Raw genomic sequence first — 20,066 nt, forward strand, 5'->3', positions numbered from 1 at the left:
TACTTAATTTTAAGCCCATAAAATTCGACGTAGGCCCGATTCGACATGCGCTATTCTGAAATATTAAACTCGCCCAATTATTTCAATTATTTATATTTTCCTATATGAATATTTATATGTAGTTTGTTTAAAACGAACATGAATATTATTTGGCAATTTCAGTTATTATTTAACAATTAAAATAATTGCTACATGCCGAATATTCACTATGGGAAAATGCTTCACAGGATAGTTAGTTTTATTATTAAAAATATGAATATTTTTCAAATAAATGGGATGGGAACTGATTAGTCTAATTAATATCAATTATGTGTGTTTGATTTTCCACAAACGCATATGCAATTTACAATCTAGTCTAGTCTAGTTTAAAATTACGAACGAACACTAAAGGGTTAGGCTCTATATTGTACACCATCTGTCACTAAATTATTTCTAAGCAATTTAGTTCTATTTAAACAATATTTACAGGTATAAAAAGAAAATTATTATAGTATATGGCTCATTCTATGACAAACAAAAAAAAATCGAATACAAACAATCCCATTCTAGAATCTCTTTGTCAAAAAGCACATTTTTGTTTAACAATCAAAAAACTAAAAATGTATTATTTATATTATATTTTTATATTTATAAAATTTGAAAAAAATCATGATATCTAGTCTAAATGGGTTCTAAATAATGCCAAAAAATCAGGAAAATTAAAAGTGGTCCGGTGACTCATGATTTGGCATGGATTTATGGATTTTGGCATATTTACCCACATTTAAAATTACACTGTAAAATAAATTAGTAAAATATCACTGAAATTTCATTGTGTTTATTATCTATTTATTTTCAAAAACACCCATTTAGATAAAAGCAATATCCTGTTTTTCATAACATATTGTTATGAGTAAAATTATCATATATACCTAAGAGGGATTCTTCTGTATCTCTGTAACTGCAAAATTTAAAAAAATGTTTTTAATAAAAGTTGCTTGGAATCATGTGGGCCATGTAAAGACAATATTTTTAGCTTTACAGGGTGTTCCATTTCGCATGGGCGCTACATAACTTTGTTATTTTAAATGGAATATTATTGCATTTTTGAATTCATTGGTTAATATTAAGTAGTTTATTAAATGTACATGATGTTTAAAACTTACCGTTTTCGAGTTAATCAGTTGTTTTTGAAAAAAATCACTATTTCAGCTCTCTAAATGAGGCTAGATAGCATCTAAATCGTAAGAGTTAGAAACCTGCGGTTTTCACAGTTCGTTTTGCCATAAATTTCTATATCTTGTCATGTATGAGTGTAAGCGTTATTGAGACTCGGAAATACTGAGACTTACATTTAATAATCTTACGAGTTGAAAAACTTTTTTTTTCAAATAACGAGCGTTCAAATAAAAACGTGGTCGAAGTTGGCTCTTACACATTGGACGTAGGGAGTAGCTTATAGCGACCAACTTAACCTTATTTCTCAACGAGCTGTATAGCACCTGTCAGTTTCAATAACGTTAATGACTATATAACTTTATTTTAAAGAATAATCGTGATAACAATAACAAACAATTAAAGAAGCTGCTCCTTGTTGTAACAATAAATTAAAGCAGCTGCTGAAAGTGTCCCCCTCCTTGTTCCAAGCACTTTTCACACCTGTTCCTCAAAGAATTAAAGACATTTTCTAAGATGCTCGGGGTATTGTTAATTTCACGAATCTTGTCTATAAGTCGAGCCTGCAGATGGTTTAAATCAGGAATAGGCAGTTCAAAAATAGTGTTTTTAAGGTAAGGCCACAAAAAGAAATCACACGGCGTAATATCACATGACCTCGGTGGAAATTCATGTTCAGCATTGAGACTTATTAGTCGATTTTGGAAAACTTCCCTCAACATATTCATCGTCTCGCCTGCCGTATGTGCCCTTGCGCCATCTTGTTGAAAGTAAAAGTTTGTAATTTCGTTTTCTTCCAGCTGGTTAACAAAAGGAGCGATAATTTCTTCTCTATACCTTTGCGCAGTAAGAGTACCATTAAAAAAAATAGGTCCATAAATCCTCCTTCGATTGAGAGCATTTTTTGAGCGTGTAGAGGGCCCTCGACAAAAAAGTTATCTGGTTTTTCAGAAGACCGCATTCTCATATTCTGTGAGTTTACGTAACAACTTAAATGAAAACAGGCTTCATCAGAAAAAAAGGTGATATTATGAAGTTCACCGTAGTTGTTTAAAAACCATTCACAAAATATAGCCCGTCGCGGAAAATCAACTTCATGAAGTTCTTGCTGACAAGTTAAACGATAGGAGAACAAACGCAAATCTTTTTTTAACACTGTGTGTCAGGTACCGACTGATACTCCCACCATTTGTGATAAAACACGTACAGAAATTCTTGGCGCATTTTCCATTATTTGTTGGACATTTTCTTTTAATTCTTCAGTCCGCTTTTTAGGTCGGCCGCTTCCTTCTTTTCTTGTTACACTGCCCGTTTCACGAAAAACATTAACAACACCATTTTAAACGCTTTTTAAAACGAAAATATTCAAATTGATAGCGGCGATATAGCGCTTTGACAGATGACGTTTAAGTTCATTTACTATACGCTACGCCCTACGTCCAAATTTTCAGAACCAACTTGACCACGTTTTTATTTGAACGCTCGTTATAATGACCCATATTAATTGTCATGGCTGAATGCAAAATTGAATGCCCTTTCGACTGGTATAAGGTTGTCCATACTTATATTTAACAGTTTTCCAGAAAAATCAGGTTCTTTTCTAAAGTCCGAAAAAGTAGCTATGTACATTTGTTAAAACTATAAAAAATTGAGTTCTACAATGACATTCTATTTTCAAGCACAAATTTAATAATTAATATATCTGCTGATGCAGCATGCCCAAAGTTGACAGTTAATTAATTTTGTACTACTTGTATACGACAACGCTTTATGTCATAAATCATTCGGGAAATCACTTAGAGAAAATCACTCGACACTTTTATAAGTATAAATTCGTTATCCCTCAAGTACTTATTAAAGACCAAAGCGCCAACAGTTTATTTTTATTCACAAGGAAATAAATGGTTGCACTCATAGGGTTTACAATTGATGTAAAATTACATCAATTAAATTAATGGCAATTAAAAATACAACAATTATTTTTTAAATAAATGTTCGTGAAAGAAATTTTAAGGTACATATATGTTAAATATTTTATTCAAGATATCTTTAAAACAATTATTAATAAATGGTATATAACCTTGTTATCTGCATTATATTCGAAATCAGTTCGATGTAAAATACTTTAGATTATTTTATGAAAGGATAAGTTTTTACATTATTTGGATCTACCTACTTTTGAAAATAAAAATAACTCCAATAGTTTGTATTTAGGTACTTGCAAATACTTGCACAATTAAAAGTTTTTTTGAGCAAATGTGATAAATTTGAAAAATATACCTTCTATCTTGGGAAACAGTGGTTTTGGTTCACTAATCTGTTGTGAATTTATGTATTTAGATATTATTTTGCTCTATCTTCACCTCATTTATTTTTAAAGTTATTGCTAAAAATGGTATTCATCATACTATGACACTACATGCCAGTATGCTCTTTAAGTTAAAATTCCAGGGAAAAAACCTATTTTTTTGTAGCCCATTTGAAAAGTTCACACTTTGTATTTTTTTTCTATTATTTCGTATGTACAATACTAAGTACGAATCAATGCACTTAATTTTTTGTCACACTTTTTTAAGTTTTGCTTAAAAATACTTGAATAACATAATATAGTCTCGGATATTCTACCGGTGTTCGTTGAAGAGAAGTCTGGAATAATTTTAAGTTGTACAGACACTGTTTAATATTAAAGTGTACAGTAAATGTAAAGGAAAATTTTAATAAACATGAATACTCTAAATGAAATGCTTTTCTGAAGCTTCAATACGAAATATACAAAAGTGAGAAATTTGAATATTAGCCGAAGTTGTCTGTTTGAAGAAAAGGGCGACAAATATTCTTAGTAATCGCATTAAAAATATCTGCAAAAGTATCTGTTAATTAAAAATTATTTCAAATTTATTCCAGTTGATCTCAAGAGCCTTTTTCTTTTCTAATAGAAATATAATTTGAAAAATGAGGTTGCCCCAAATGTTTTTTATTTATGATGTGTTTCATTTTTTTGGGACATAAAACCTTTAAAATAATTATATATACATAATATTTCACCCGATAAAATCAGGACCGAAATTTTCCCTTGTTTTAACGAATTAAGCGTTATCTCTTCTACTATATCTAGTATATGATAATATTATGACAAAATGTTATGTTTTCATAAACGAATACGACTCATTTAAAATTTGCTCGCAACAATCAATATAACGGAAAAATATTAAAGCTCCTTTTTGAAAAAAAAATATCCACTTCCCTTTCAAATCAGTCGTAACATTTTACCTATTCAATTCGAAGGAGTAATGTTATATTCAAGATCCACTGGGGTGCAAAGGGAATGTCAATATTGAGTTCAAAGGTTTTCCATACTACTTTTTCATCATATATCCGAAAACGTGACTATTCAGAGGAATGTGAAAGAGAACTTTTTTATTTGGAAGGAACAGCGAAGTGTTTTTCCTCAACACTCAATAAATTGCAAACAAAAACATCTTGGGGTGGAAATTATAGAACAACCTAATTGTAGAATATTTAAAGAAACCAAAAACTTGCATACTGTAGAAGTAAAGAAATGTTCTGTTTACTTAAATGTTACAGCAATATTATAAGGTTTCCGAGTTAATTGCTAAATTGTTTGGACTATTAACCTTCTATTTTGGCAATACCCTTAATGAAAAGTAATAATTTATGAATCAAGGAATTAATTAATATTCCGAAACGAGAAACTTTAATAATTTTTAATTTTATCATCTTTTGAAATTATAGCGAATTCGCCAGTGAAAACAAGTGCTTCCATTGGAAAAACGAACGTTAAAATAACGTTTATTGATATTTTAACCATCAGTTGAATATCCACTGAAATGTCCTGCTAATCGACGTTACTTTGTGACGTTATTTTACGGTTTTTCAGCACTACAATAACTCCCATTTGAATTACTTAAAATCGCACGCATGCACCTAATCTAACCTAACTTATTTAAAGCGTAAAGTTTTATACAACTTTATCCTTCACTCTTATACGAAAAAGTTCAATCTTCGTATTTTTTTTTTTTTTTGTAAATTAAAGTTCATTTATTCAACGAAAATGAAGGCCGACCCTGTGTTATTTATTAAAAACTTTGGAAATGTTTTTATGCGACCCGAGATGCAACCTAATAATTTAAATCTGTATAATCTAATACTAGTAATACTAAAAGAAGGTTAGGTTACATTGTCAAAAAATTTGTGCAGTCAACTGATTTTGTATTTGTATTGAATTCATTATTCACTTAATTATTGAATATTAAGCATCGTCCATCGACCCATCAGTGTTAAAAAGTGAAAGATTCCCGACAAAAGCTTTTATTTTATTTTGTAATTCCACGATAGTGACGGTGTAATTTTTATAAAGAAGTAAAAAATAAGAATAGCGTACCGATTACATTTCTTACTTGCTTCATTTTTTAGTTTGTGCACTAACTATTTTTACAATGAACCGAGAAAACAATGCATTTATTATTTCCGAACGTGTCGATATGGTGTTAGTGTATGGTGCAGCCGGAGAAAATGCGCTCGCGGCAACTGGGTTGTACAGGGAACGATGCCCACAACGTAACCCCCCATGTGCAAATACAATCCTACAGTGCGTTCAGCGGCTGCGAGATACGGAAAGTGTTATTCCTCGAGGAGAAGGACCTGGTCAGCAAGTGAACCTTAATGTTGAAGAAGCAGTGTTGGAAAATCTTAACGAAGACCCCACAATTAGTACTCGACGACTCGCACAGCAAGTAGGAACCTCATCTCGTACCGTACATCGCACTTAAGGCGCTAGCTGTTGCACCCCTATCTCCTATCCCTACTGGTTGCAGATAACCAGTTCAACAGATTTTACCCCGGATCAACGAATGCGTTTTTGCAGATGGTTTTTACTTTCCTGCTTATGTTTGTGCTTTATGTTTGCATTTCTTCATTGGAATAACGCAAAGCTTAATTTTTTTACTCAACGCTACGACATTAATGATAAGCTTTTACAAAAATTTGAGGCTATTCTATAATAGTTTCGAAAAATTATGCTGTCTTGCCAAATTTATTAAAAATATTAAAATATTGATTTTTGAGGTTGTTTTTAATTTTTTTTCTTGCTTATATTATATCACTGAAAAGCTAAAAAAATGCTCTATTTGCTCAACTTAAAATTCAATATGGCGCCCATAAGAAAAAATAAAGTTGATGGTCTCTTGCAACCGAAACGTCGCAATAAACATCTAACTATAGAGTGAAATTTCTCGAAAAAACTTGCTATGAAAAAGTGTTTTCAAATTTTAAAAATTCCTGTACTTAAATAAAAAAGCTACAGATGATTTTCCGAATACGCCACATTTACTTTTTTTCAAAACAACTAAAGTCTGAGCTAGGACCGGTCTGAAAGCATCATTAAGTTAGAAGATAACAAAAGGAAATGAATAACGGTACATTTTGTTGTTTGAAGAAAATTTTCCAGATATTAATTTGAGGTACTCGCAAGAATAGTAGTTTTACAAAAATGTAGAAATATTCATAATACCATTGTCTGCGTAATGACAAAGATGTGACACAAAATTTCTGATTAAATTATGTAACGACTTTTCTTCTTCTAGTCATAAACCATGCAGATACTGATATCAAAGAGAAAGTTTTAAATTGTTCCTCGCATTTTTGTTTGTTTTTCGTATCAATAAATAAATAAACTAATAGTAAAGTGGTTATACTAAATAATACATAATACATTGAAAAAGCGGGGTAAATTTAATTATACAGTAAGCAATAACAATGTTGCGACAAACTTTCAGAGCAAATTCCTCTCACCAAAACAAACATTTTATAAATGTTATAAAACAGTTCCTAAGGGTAGTCTATATGATCTTTCAAAGATTTTAGCTGAAACATAGTTTTCGGTAGATTATCTCTCCACTGTACCAGTTATATAAGTTTTCTTCAGGGTATAAGACAACTGACAAAAATCACACCTCGCAGAATGCGTTTAGGAAACTGTTAGCAATCACAGTTATTGAGTATCTTTGCTGAACAAAACAGGAAGGGTACATTTTCTGATGTTTCCATGTTCTCCGTGATCTTAAATGCGAAAATTAAAGAAAGTTGCTCCAGTTAAGCGTTACGATTCCTCACTTCCTGGATATATCTGCTTGTTCTATCATTGTCTTGTCTGCGATTTCTTGTCTATAAAACATCAGCTGATGCAGGTATCAAATTTAGTAAAGTAGAGATCTCTTATAGCAGTTACATTCATCTAAAATAATGTGATCCATTGTACCAAATTTCAAGCCTACATCTTAAGTAAGTGGTAAGAAATCGTTTTACGAAAAAATTATTGTCGACATTGCCAGAGACCTTTTCAGTTTGTAAAATCAAATAATTAAAAAACTCATTCCGCTGTTAATAAAAAATAACCATTTTAAAAGTGGTTTAATTTCACGTCGAATTTTCCCGTTACCAATGTTGTATTTTCATTGTAATTGTATCCCCAATTATTCTGCATAACTGTAGTTTTACAATAAAACTTTTTTGGCTAATTGTTTGGTAAATTTGTCATTCCACTTTAAATGTAAAATACCATTATAGTCGCCAATTATATGTACAATTGTTTTTTAATAATAAAACTATATATAAGATCGTTTTTCATTATCTATTGTTTATTTATTTATTTATTAAATAAGAATTTCAACATTATTTAGTACATTTGTCATTCTGTCATGTATGTCATTTATCATCATAAATAATAATACAGTTTCTGTTTTTGTCTACCGGGTGATTTTTTTTCAAATATCTCGAGAAATAAGGATGAAAAAAGCGTCTATTCTCAAAATTCCCTAATCATAATGTGTTAGACAACTACTCGGTTATCTATAGAAACTAACAATATTTTTTTTCACACATTGAGATAATAAAAGAAGTAAAAAACATATTTGTTTTTCTAATCATTACTACAGCATATACCAGAAGATTTGTTCCGTTGTCTGGAGCTGGACATCGTCTTATGTACCTTTCACTCATTCTGAATTTTATCAAACACGATTTCTACTCTGTAAAGTATTTAAATGCGACTGTTTATTACACACAGGTGGCGAATTGTAGAGGGTATCTGAATTTGCTGGTTTAGTATGCTATGAAATAGCGAAATAATTTTCTAAAAATTTTACCACTTTCCTAAGTACGAAAATAAAAAATAAGGGAGGGAAACATTATATGAATATCCGTATACAAGGAACTCTTTCAGTTTCTTTTTCGTTGTTAACTGCAGCGAAATCAACGTCGAGTAACTTTGACTGCTTTTGATGTAAATAAAATGGAGAATCCATCATTTATGAAAGGACGGTGATGAAATGCTTATATTAAAATTTATCGTGATTAATGAGTGCCGTTCGTTTGTAAAATAATTTCCTACAAAGTCCCTTTTACTGATTTAACAAAGTATTCATCCATCTATCCATATGTCATATACGTGAAGGCGATGAATGCAAATATGGTACGAAAACTTGTTGTTGCATTATGATACTGTTAATACCTTATTTTCCTTGATGGAAAAATTTTTACGCTGTACGCTATAGAGACTATCGTAACGGTAATTGTCCGCTGTATAAATTCTGTAGAGTAGAAAATGTCTTCCGGTTTCCGATACTGATTTTCAGTATATTCGTCTCCGTCAATCAATATTTGTTTTTTATATAAAAAAATTAATCCATTTACTCTTATTCTTCAAAAGTCTATTTAATAAATTTTCGATTTTATTAATAGCAAAATTGTCTTTACAAAAATTACTTTTCTGTTTTATTCCTCTTTTTTGCCTGAATTTCTAATGTAGCAAGAGACTGCATAAATTAGTACCTATTTCTCAATTAGTTTTATGTCGTTTTTTTCTAAAATATTTTTACTTAAAAGAACTTAACCAATATTTGCACTTTTGCACTTTTGCTAAATTTCTTTTGTTTTAATATACTTATGTGTTATTATTAGAGCCCGATTGTTTTATTTATTAAAGTTATTCATTTTGTTTTTAATTTGTAACTACAAATATGTGTATCGGGTGTCTGAACGAGAAAATCGTTGACTTGTTCCTTTGTTGACTTTTTAGGTGTATAACCGTCATTCTTACATTTCAAAAATGCTTTCAGCTTGGGGTATTTTGATATATCCACGTTCTTCTCTATGAAAATAGTTGACTTAATCATTGAGTATTCAATCAACTAACTCGCCGGTGACTTTAAAATTCTTGACTTCTCCATGAAATATGCTAACAGTGGCATTTCAGAAACACCAGTATTTTTATTCTGGCACCATTCTTTGAAATTTCTATGTGTTCGTCCGTATAGAACTTTCAACTTCTCGGGCAATAAAAATTCGCAGGCAGCATTTGCTGCTCTTTCTATTTTAAAATCACTCATTTAGAAATAATAATTCGAAACCAGCAAAATTGTAACTTTTATGTAGCTTTGTTTATAAACATCTTAAAAACGACAAAATCCAAACAATCAAGGCGATTTTGCAAGATTTCGAATAATGTTAAAATGAATTGATTAATAAATGTTAAAAAATAAAACCTAATCTTTATTTCATGAACCATAAAGAATTGTGGCATCAGATAAAATGTTATACACCACGCAGCAGTTAAGTATAATTTACCAGTCTCGGACTCTATTAATAAATAATACTTACCTCCTTTATGGTGTAAATAATTATTATTTTATTCAATGATTTTTTACATTAGTTATTTACCAGTTACAACTAATATCTTCCAAATTATTTGTGTAAATGTAATATTATTGAAAAACTTCAATATCCCACAAAAACTAGGCCATTTACAATATATTTATGTTCATTGGAAACTCTTTCCTCAAGATAATCTAAAGTAATCATATTTGTTATCGGAAAATACTTAAAGACCACTTTGTATCATTGCTTATTTTTCATGATTAATTATGAATTATTTTTAATCGATTTATTAGTAACTGACGTATATTGTATACACAGAGTATTCTAAAGATTTACTTGTTTTAATATGAACCATTCTAAAAATAAATGAGGAAGGTTTTGAAGAAAATTTAAAATTGGTTGATCGTAGACTAAATTCCTTTTTTACTATACTATTTGTACTAATTCGATTTAATAAGAAAATATAATAAAATAAAAATGTAAAATGGTTTTTATTGTTCACTAAAGATTATTTGGTTTACCTTGTTTATTTAGATTAAGTTGGCGCCCATATCTAGAATGTTCTATCTGACATTTTTATCTTTTTATGTCCAAAAAATGTAGTTCGCTCTTTATTTGTAGTAAGGAAACATTTCTAAAACCTTTTAAAATTTTGTCCTAAGCAAAACACTGATCAATAAATTTAAACATCAGAACGGCAGTTTATTTTAATTTTCACATAAATGGCGGTTCATATTACAGGCTTTTTTTCCTTGTAAATATTTTACAAACTAGAATTATCGATTTCGTGTTAACGTAGAATTGCTTTTCCAATAGCGTTTGAATAAAAGATTTGCTCCTCGTTTATATATTCTGGACATACAATTCTTAGGTAGTTAATAATTGTAACATTTCCTCCAACAAATATTTTTAAGAATATACTCACCTTTTCAATACCTGCATAAGTTTTTGCAGTAAATTATTATTATTCATTATTTATTTATTTCCACATCGGATAGCATAGTTTTAGTTATGTTTAGGTTAGGTGACCTGATACACTTGATGTGGTTTTTGTGGAGAAACAATGTAAAAAAAACGTAATACAGCTTAATTATGACTTTTCTTAATGACTTCGGTTAAACGTTTGTCGACTAATAATAATTTTCACAGTAAAATACACATGTTTCTGTAACGAAAACCATCCCCTATTACAGTAGCACTAGGACAATGTTTACCCTAGCAAAGGCTAGTTGTTAGGTTAGTATGGCGAGAATACCATAAAATACAATGTTTATCACTTTTTTGTACTTCTTCATGCTTAATTCTAAAAAAATAATTAGTAATAAATTTAAAATTCGATAAAATTCATATCAAGCAATGTGACAACGGCGTGGCGGTTTATTAACACGTGTTCAGCAATCACCAATACGCAATTCAGTTGGTATATGGATTCGACCGTGTCGGAGTGTTTTTTGCGTACCACTATTTCCTTTTTTTGTGGTGTTTTCTAGCGAGTGCGCGAAAATTTGATTCGAAGGTGTCATGCGTGTACCGAAAATGGTGGTCGACATTTTGAGCATATGTTGTAGCTTGTTTTGTACTTGTGCGTTTAAAAATTACTGAATTTTGCTTTTTGGAAAATACCTAAATTATGTTTAATACGTGTGATTATTTGGACGACGTGATTCTTTGGGAACTTTAATTACATATTTTTCACGCTGTTGTCACGTCGTGATGAAACTCCCCAATATTAATACTCCCTATATTTTGAAAACTGTGAACCTTACGCCACTGTAACATACAACTTTTTTGTTCATTTATGATTACTCTATCTATGCTGAAGTAATGGCAGTCAAACACCCTCTTACAGTCTTACACTCTGTATATTGAAACAAATGGCAGTGAAGTTAGTAATAAATTAGCTTTGACTTTAATTTTTCCACTCTGTTGCTGTTCGGAGATACTAATAGCGTCCGAATTAAAGTTAAACTAGTTTCAGTTTAAATTACGTAGGTAGACATGTATTCTGCTATTAAGCCCGAGTTCCGAAACTGTGGCAACTAATTTTGACAATCAATAATGTTACAGAATCGAGTAGTCAACACGGGAGCATTTTGCAGTTGTTACAGTCTACAACAAAAACAGAAAAGGCAAATTAGCCGGCGGCAGCGGTTCGTATCGATTGGCTACACGATTAAAAAGTTCCAACGTAATTAATTTTAAAGTTTTTCTTGTATTACGTAATTTTTTAAAGGAATTAGGTAAAGTACAGGAACATGATATTATAATAATCAATATTTCTATTGTCTTATACTGTACCAAGTAAACATGTTTAAAAAAAATAGTACTCATATCATTGCTTTATGATACCAAAAAAATGCATTTGTTTTCATCAAGAAAATCTATTAATAGGTAATTGAAATAAGATATTTTTATTATTAAGAAATTTAAGGACGTCCCAAGAATTACATTAAACACAGAATGAATAACAGAGATCTTATTTTAGTTATAAACCGTAAAGCAAATGTTCTCTTTACTTTTGAAAATCATAGATTTTATAATCTTGGAATTTATTTTTATGTTCAGCACTGTCTGGTTAACCTAAAGCCCCTGCTATTAACGCATTATAGTGAGCTTGGTAGGAGTTTAAAGTAATAGCCACTTTCTCATATCTGCGTTGTAATTTCTTGTTTCACCTTTTAAATTAAAAATAATTTATCATTTTGATGAAGGTTGTTTGCTTAACACCATAAAGCTGTTTCGTTTCCCCCCTAATAGTGGGTTTAGTCAAGGTAATATAACACTCATTACAAAAAAATTCCAAGTGGTACACATTCATGTAAGTTATCAAATGCTAACTACATTTTCACAGGTCTCATTATTCAAGTTTAATGCAAAACTGTTATGAAAAATTTCGACAAAAGAGTGTGTATGTGCCAGCAAGGCGTGGAGGTCATTTACTCGATATGCTATTCCATGCACAACCCATGTTGTAGACTTTATGAATCAATTTTACAATTTTTAATTAAAAACATGTTTTTTTATCAAAATTACTTTTTAATTATACTGCTAAATAAAAAATTAACGTAACTTTTGTACAAGACAGTCAACAACACATTAGTGCAGATTTATTTTTTAAACACTGACCACTAATGCAAATAATTTCATCATTACAATTTTTCTCTAGATGAATATACGGGATATCCGGGAAAATGTGGGAAATCTCTCGGGTGCAGATAGAACATGAAAAATAAGATGACAAGTTTCTATAAAATTTATTCGTACAGACCCTCTCTACGGAGATATGTGTCCCTGAAGGACGCCACTGGAAATCGATTTTTCTTGAATAACTTTTAAAGTACTTAATATTATTTAATACAAATTTTATGTGATGGACACTAGTAAGGACCTCTTAAAATAGTGTCATTGAAACTTATTTAGCATTTTTAGTTTACCAGAGGCGGACTAAGCTTTACAACTTAATGTCTACATTTTTAACACCCTGTATGATAAAGACTTTAAAATAATAAATCTGGGTAGCTTCAACCTTAGACTAAAAATGGTACCCTTGTTTATTGTCGATAAAATGAACCGTTTACGAGAAAAATAATAATAAAGGAATTCATGTTTTATTTTTAATAAAAAAGGACCATGATTTCTATTTTTTTTTTCTCGACAACAAAGTGCGATACGAAAGTCATTGAAACAACAGGAAAGTTTCATTTTAAGATGTTTAATCCGAAAAAATACGAAATTAAAAAAACGCAGTGATGTCCCAGGAGGCACCTTAACGAAATTATTGAAAAACTTCATAAAAGCTGTTTTACATTGACAATTTATTGATCAATTAATTGATGAAGTCGCTTCATCAAGAAATTGGACAAGTGTAATGCACCAAATCAGCTGTCAAATAACTTCATCAATTTATTCATCAAGTTCTTGACGAATTAGAGTATGTTCTAATTTTCGTCAATTTCTTCGTGAAGTACCAACCCAACAGATTTCCAGCCTCAGATCAGTAATGAGGTTATGTTATTGGAATATGTAAATAATTGCTTGGCATCGTGCGAGTTTTGCATTGTTTTTACTGATTTGTTATTTACAAAAACTAATATTTATATATGTGTCAGAACGGTACCGCTGTTGTATCACTACAATTGTGAGTGGAAAGGTGACATTTTTGAAATTTATTTACTTCTTTGATTCATTGGTAGAACTGATTCATACGTCAAAGTCTGTAGCAGTGTAAAACACCACAGTTTACCAATAAATTCGTGAATTAATTGATGAAGAACTTTGTCAATTTATTGATGAATAAATTGTCAATGTAAAACAGCTATAAGAGGGTTCAACATGGGTTCCGTGAAGTCTGATACACTCGCGGGCACGACGAATTGAGGACTGCTGTACCCGCCACAATAACCCAGCATTGGTCCTTATCACATCACAATGAAACGTGAATCTCTGTAGGAGTTCCTCCTTAGTGCCGACCGGAGTGGAATACACCTATTGTTTGAGGTGCCCCCACAGGTAAAAATCCAGAGGCGTTAGGTCGGGAGATCGAGGAGGCCAGGCAATAGGTCCTCCCCACTCTATCCAACGGTTTGTATAGACGTTATTCAGGTGCTCCCACACACTAACGCTGAAATGAGGTGGTGCCCCATCGTGCATGAAGTACATGTTTCGGCGGGTTTCAATTGGTAAATGTTCTATTAAATCTTGAAAAGCGTTCTGAAGGAACTCCAAATAAAGCTGTCCATTCAATCGTTCCGGCAATACGAATGGTCCAATAAAAAAATTGCCAATAATTCCTGCCCAGACGTTAATTGATTGGAACTGAGATTGATGATGCGAAACAATAGTGGCAAGAGGATTTTCGTCAGTCCATACATGTGTGTTGTGTAAATTGGTGATACCATTTTTGGTAAACCTTGCTTCATCCGTGAAAAGAGTATAGTGTTAATAAAGTTTACATTATTTCGTTGCTGATGCAATAGCCAGTTTGCAAACTGCTTTATACGAGGAAAATCTTCAGGAATCAGTTCATGTATTTTTTTGCAAATGGTATGGATATAACAGCTGTTCTCGAAGAACTTTACTACTACAATTGTTTTCGATGTATTAAATTTTGCTGATAATTTTCGAGTGCTCGTTGCGGTGTCCTCTAATTGCGGTGTACATACGGTTCTTCTCAGACCAGCAGTCAACCCTATTTTTTCCAAATTTTCGTTTCGTTTTCCAAATATAAAGAAAGTCAATAATATGTTTTACCTTATTAGCTGGAATCGCCCACCATGCTCCCTTAGACGTTGGTCAACTCATTGAAATGTCTTCTGATTAGGAAATCTGTCGTGATATAACCTTCTGGCATGTAAAGCTTTGCAAGACGCAAGACCGTACATCAGATGCATATCTGCAATAAACGTGTATTCCATATTTCGAATTAATTCACAATTAAATTCACCAGAAATCCAAAAATCGGTAAATTAATAATGAAGTAAAGGATCAATGTGTCAGCGATGTCACTTTGTTGTCGAGAAAAAACAAATAGAAATCATGACCCTTTTTATTAAAAATAAAACATGAATTCGTTTTTTATTCTCTTTCTCGTAAACGGTTCATTTTATCGACAATAAACAAGAGGACTTTTTTTTAGTCTAAGGTTGATGGTACCCAGATTTATTATTTTAAAGTATTTATCATACAGGGTGTCAAAAATTTGGGCATTAAGTTGTAAAGCTTAGCCCGCCCCTGGTAAACTGAAAAAGCTAAATATGTTTCAAACACACTATTTTAAGAGGTCCTTACTAGTGTCTATCACATAAAATTTTTATTAAATTATATTAAGTACGTTAGTAAGTTATTCAAGAAAAACCGATTTCCAGGGGCGTCTTTTAGGGACACCTATCTCCGTAGGGAGGGCCTGTACGAACAAATTTTATAGGAACTTGTCATCTTATTTTTTCATTTTCTATCCGCACCCGAGAGATCCCACATTTTCCCGGACACCCTGTAAAAGCATCCGTTGATATGCGAAGATGACAGTTAAGAAACAACATATTTTAACGCTAATTGGAGTTATACTTCGATACAAAAACCAAGCAACAAAATATTCATTAATGGATGATTTTCTTTCAATTCCACTATTTAATACTTTTTGTACCAAACGCATAAATCTATTATACTATATGCACTTTTTTCACCAGTGCAACCGAGTATGAGTGAAAGAAAATATTCTGTGGTATAAAAAAGTGTACCTAACACAACTATATGAGACACTGATAATAGAATTTTCTACATACAATCTTATAGCACACATCTCTGTACGATTTCCTTCCGGAAGCAGTTACTAAATAAAAGATAAATTTTCCAAAGTGCTATTTAACTTCGCATAGCTGCGAAGTGTCTGTTTCAGAGGACAATCCCTCGAACCGTGTGGGTGGTGTTCCGCAGGGATTGTATTTACTGGACAGATAGAGAATAATATATCCTATAATGAGCACGGGATGATCTCAATTTCCCACGAGCATAATGGAGACAGCATCGGCCGTAGGCGAGTGATGTAAATCACACGAGTGGGAAGTGGAGAGTTGCGTAGGTCCATTTTCACGAATATTATTTAAAAATAACTAAAATGAAAATTCAAACCCCTCGTTAAATCGGTTATTTCAACCATATATAGAACGGAACAGTGGCGGTTTTACCATAAGAGCTGCGGAGCTGCAGAACACATACAATTTTAAGTATTTATTCATATTAAATATCAACAAAATATTTAAAGAATCCAAATGTACTCGCGCTAAAATAAATCTAGGAGCTTATATTATTATTTATTACGACGCGAGCTACGCTCCTTAATATATGCAACCTCATATACAAAATGTGTGCACAGCGAACAATTAGATGCGTCCTTCGTTTCTATTGGCTAATCAGGCACGTGACCCAGTACACTTTTATATGGGCTTTTGTGGATGTAACAACGATAGCCACTGCTGCAGTAAATGCAGTAATATTTCGTACGTGGTATGTGGTGGTTTTATTATATTTATTATATACCTTTTATTATTATTATTATTATAATTAGCTGTATGGTCCCGGATTTCGGATTTGCACGTATAACTCCCGGAATATAATATAATGTACATATATATAATAAAAGATACAGAAAAAATCATAACACGGCGAGGAAAATTAAAATTCGTTGAATCGTTGGTAAATTTCACAAACGTTTTTTTTTGTTTATAAACAATATTCAATAATTTAATAAAATATATTTAGTTTATTCCAATTTATTTATACCGTCAGTAGGTAATTCGTGAATAGATATTTCAAAAAGGTATCAATTTCAAAAATCGTTGTATTTTTGCATAAATGGATTGTTTCTTGAAATTCAGAAGTGCCAGGAAAACGCGTGACCTTGAAAATTTTAAAATTTTTCGCATGCGGCGCCATCTAAACACTCTCCGGCCACTTAATATCCCGGAATTCAATTCAACAAATGTAACAACCCTAAGCAGAACACATTTAATCAACGTTCACGCGCCCCCACTGGAACGGAATAGAGTCTTGTCCTTTCAACTTCTACAATAATAATTTAATATGTTCGATAATGAGATAATTTGCCTAATGATGCACATGAATTGAAACCATTTATATTATTGATAGAAAAGAAAAAAAAGTATATTCCGGGACTGCGAATGCCTAATAGGCCAGGAAATATAGAGTTGGACGCGACATTTTCTTTCGGCAAGCTGAATTTATCACTATAGATACTAAATATTATGTACAATAACATATTAGTTTCCACAGTCATAAAAATGGGGGAGGGAAGATTGTTTATTGTATAATTTTTACGTAAATTCACGTTTTTCGCTTATAACTTTTTTCCGTTCATTTCCAAAATCTAAAATAAATATCACCCTGTAGATTATTTCTCAAAAAGTGTGCCAAAATTTTCTTAAAAAAATGTGCGAACAAAATGACAATCGAAACAATTTCTTAAATTCACATGACTTTTTTCTTATTTTTAGTCAATACGAGTTTGTCCGTGGAGTATTTTACACCGTGTATAACTGATATTCAACAAATTAAATGAATTTTTTAATGGTTTATCCTAATGAAGATTTGTAAGTTACCGAGCAAATTAAATATTATCTATCACCTAGAACAATTAATGACGAAAATATTTAATTCCGACCGCATGCATCTAGCTCGGGCGTAATTACCGTGCTTTCCTTGGCAATCCAATTCCATTTAATGATTTCCTCTAAGCAAATGTCGAAAGGAATATGAGGCTCCCCGAACTCTGCCGTTGTGAATTATTGCCGCTTAACTCATCCCTATCGCCCGGAATATTAGTCTTCTTGCAAATGAGCAGGGAACGTTATATCCAATTTATATCCACCGCCGCCGCCGTATCGAAAAGATAGCGTCCTTAGAGATTTTAGAGCAAAATGATATGTTATATTAGGGTTGTAGGTCATTAATTGATATCGCAGATACTGATTTAACATTGCAAGCGTTCCATTTTTTCTGTTTCATCCCGAAGAAGACAATAAAGTTATGGAAACTTCGACGAATTTAAGAGTTTGATCTTTAATCTTCTGCGTCTATTTAGATCAATATGAAGGAAAATATTCAAATGTGTATAAGAATGTGGTACCTTATGAAAACATCCTGTTGTTATTAAAGATTGATAATAGTGTTTTTAATGTGACAGAAATCCTTAGGTACAAATTTCTTTTTTAACGTGAAATAAAATACATTTAAACTTTTGCTAACATCATTTTGCTTTGCTTTGAGTTTTGTTGATTTATTTGATTAATCGAGAATTACTTTTGTGAGAATAGTTTTGCCCAACCGAAAATTTCACGATGAAATAAACGGACAGATGCAAAATCCAAAAAAAAAACATCACCATGTACTGTACACTTTAATAATTTGTTATTGTTAAAATCTATTATGTTTTCGTCTTCTGAGACTATAACGACTTTCAGTTTTTAATTACACTGGTCGACATGACTTTTGTAACACAAACATTTAGAGGGAATAGATAGATGCGAAAAAATAATATGTACCTAACATTTTAAATAAAAATTTTGAACTGGCAGTTTGGGAATTTGTTTCTGTGTTGAAACGATTTTTAGACAACCATAAAGCAGATAACTACCCGCAACTAACCGCAGAACGTCTAAGACGCTACAAAAATTTCGGGTGTCGCATGTCACTGAAAATTCATTTCTTTCACTTACACTTGGATTTGTTTCCTGAAAGCCTTGAAGTTGTACCTAAGTGATGAACATGGGGAGCGGTTTTATCAGGAAATCGGCACTAGAGAGCAGAGATACAATGGAAGATACTCGTCATAAGAGGAAAAAATAATGAATCCTGCACTTTTCTTCTCATACAAGACAATTAGTTGCATTGAAATTATAATCTGCATTGGTTTCTTGTATTGACATTGGAAAGTTATAATATAATTAGTTATTAACTCTTTTGTGGTTCAGACGTATATAAAAAAAATTCAAACGTATATAAAAAAATATTTTTATAAAAATTATATGACATAGCAGTAACTAAGAAATGCGAAGTGACACGTAATTTTAATGCGATTTTCGAGTACAGGGTGATTCTATATATATTTTGACCCCCAAATTAACTTTTTTGTTTTTAGAGTTATAAAACAATGTGAAATACACAAGTTATATGATTTTTTATGAATTTTTCGGAAATGATAGTAGAAAAACAAATTAAGTCCAAACAAAATAGTATGGAGAAGAACGTTACTCTATTTTAATTCCTATAATACTCCAGATTCCATACTCTACTCTAGATATCTTTCATTCCTCGCTCATTAGTTTTACAAGATTTTTAAAGGGAACTATATTATTGTAAATTAACATTTTCTATATAATATTATTTCTGTACTTTTATATTCAATTAGCTTTAAGTAATTTGTGGGCATTGTTTTGGACTATAAAGCCTGTTTTTGTTTATTCTTCATAAATAAATAATATTTCAATTTTCTACTTCTGTGTAACCCATTTTAATTAAATAATAATATAAACTATCAAACAATAACGCTTAAAACAAAAAAATGAAAGGGTCAAAATATAGTGAATCGCCCTCTTCAGCAGGTGCGAATTAACACTTTATTTCGTTCGTGTTATAGAAAAACAGTTGAAATTTGTTGACCAGTGTTATTTTTGACAATTAAAATGTTACTTGTTTCCGTAGTTAAAGATGTCATATGGTGTTTA

General features: G+C 31.3%; 1 protein-coding gene across 1 annotated transcript in view; it reads left to right on the top strand.

Annotated features, from left to right (window-relative positions):
• The window catches only part of LOC108912982 (low-density lipoprotein receptor-related protein 2), a 254,725-nt gene that overhangs the window by 199,498 nt on the left and 35,161 nt on the right, over positions 1 to 20,066 (top strand). The gene's annotated exons all lie outside the window — the stretch shown is intronic.

The sequence above is a fragment of the Anoplophora glabripennis genome, unplaced genomic scaffold (assembly GCF_000390285.2).
Source record: "Anoplophora glabripennis isolate ALB-LARVAE unplaced genomic scaffold, Agla_2.0 scaffold253, whole genome shotgun sequence".
Classification (NCBI taxonomy): Eukaryota; Metazoa; Arthropoda; class Insecta; order Coleoptera; family Cerambycidae; genus Anoplophora; species Anoplophora glabripennis.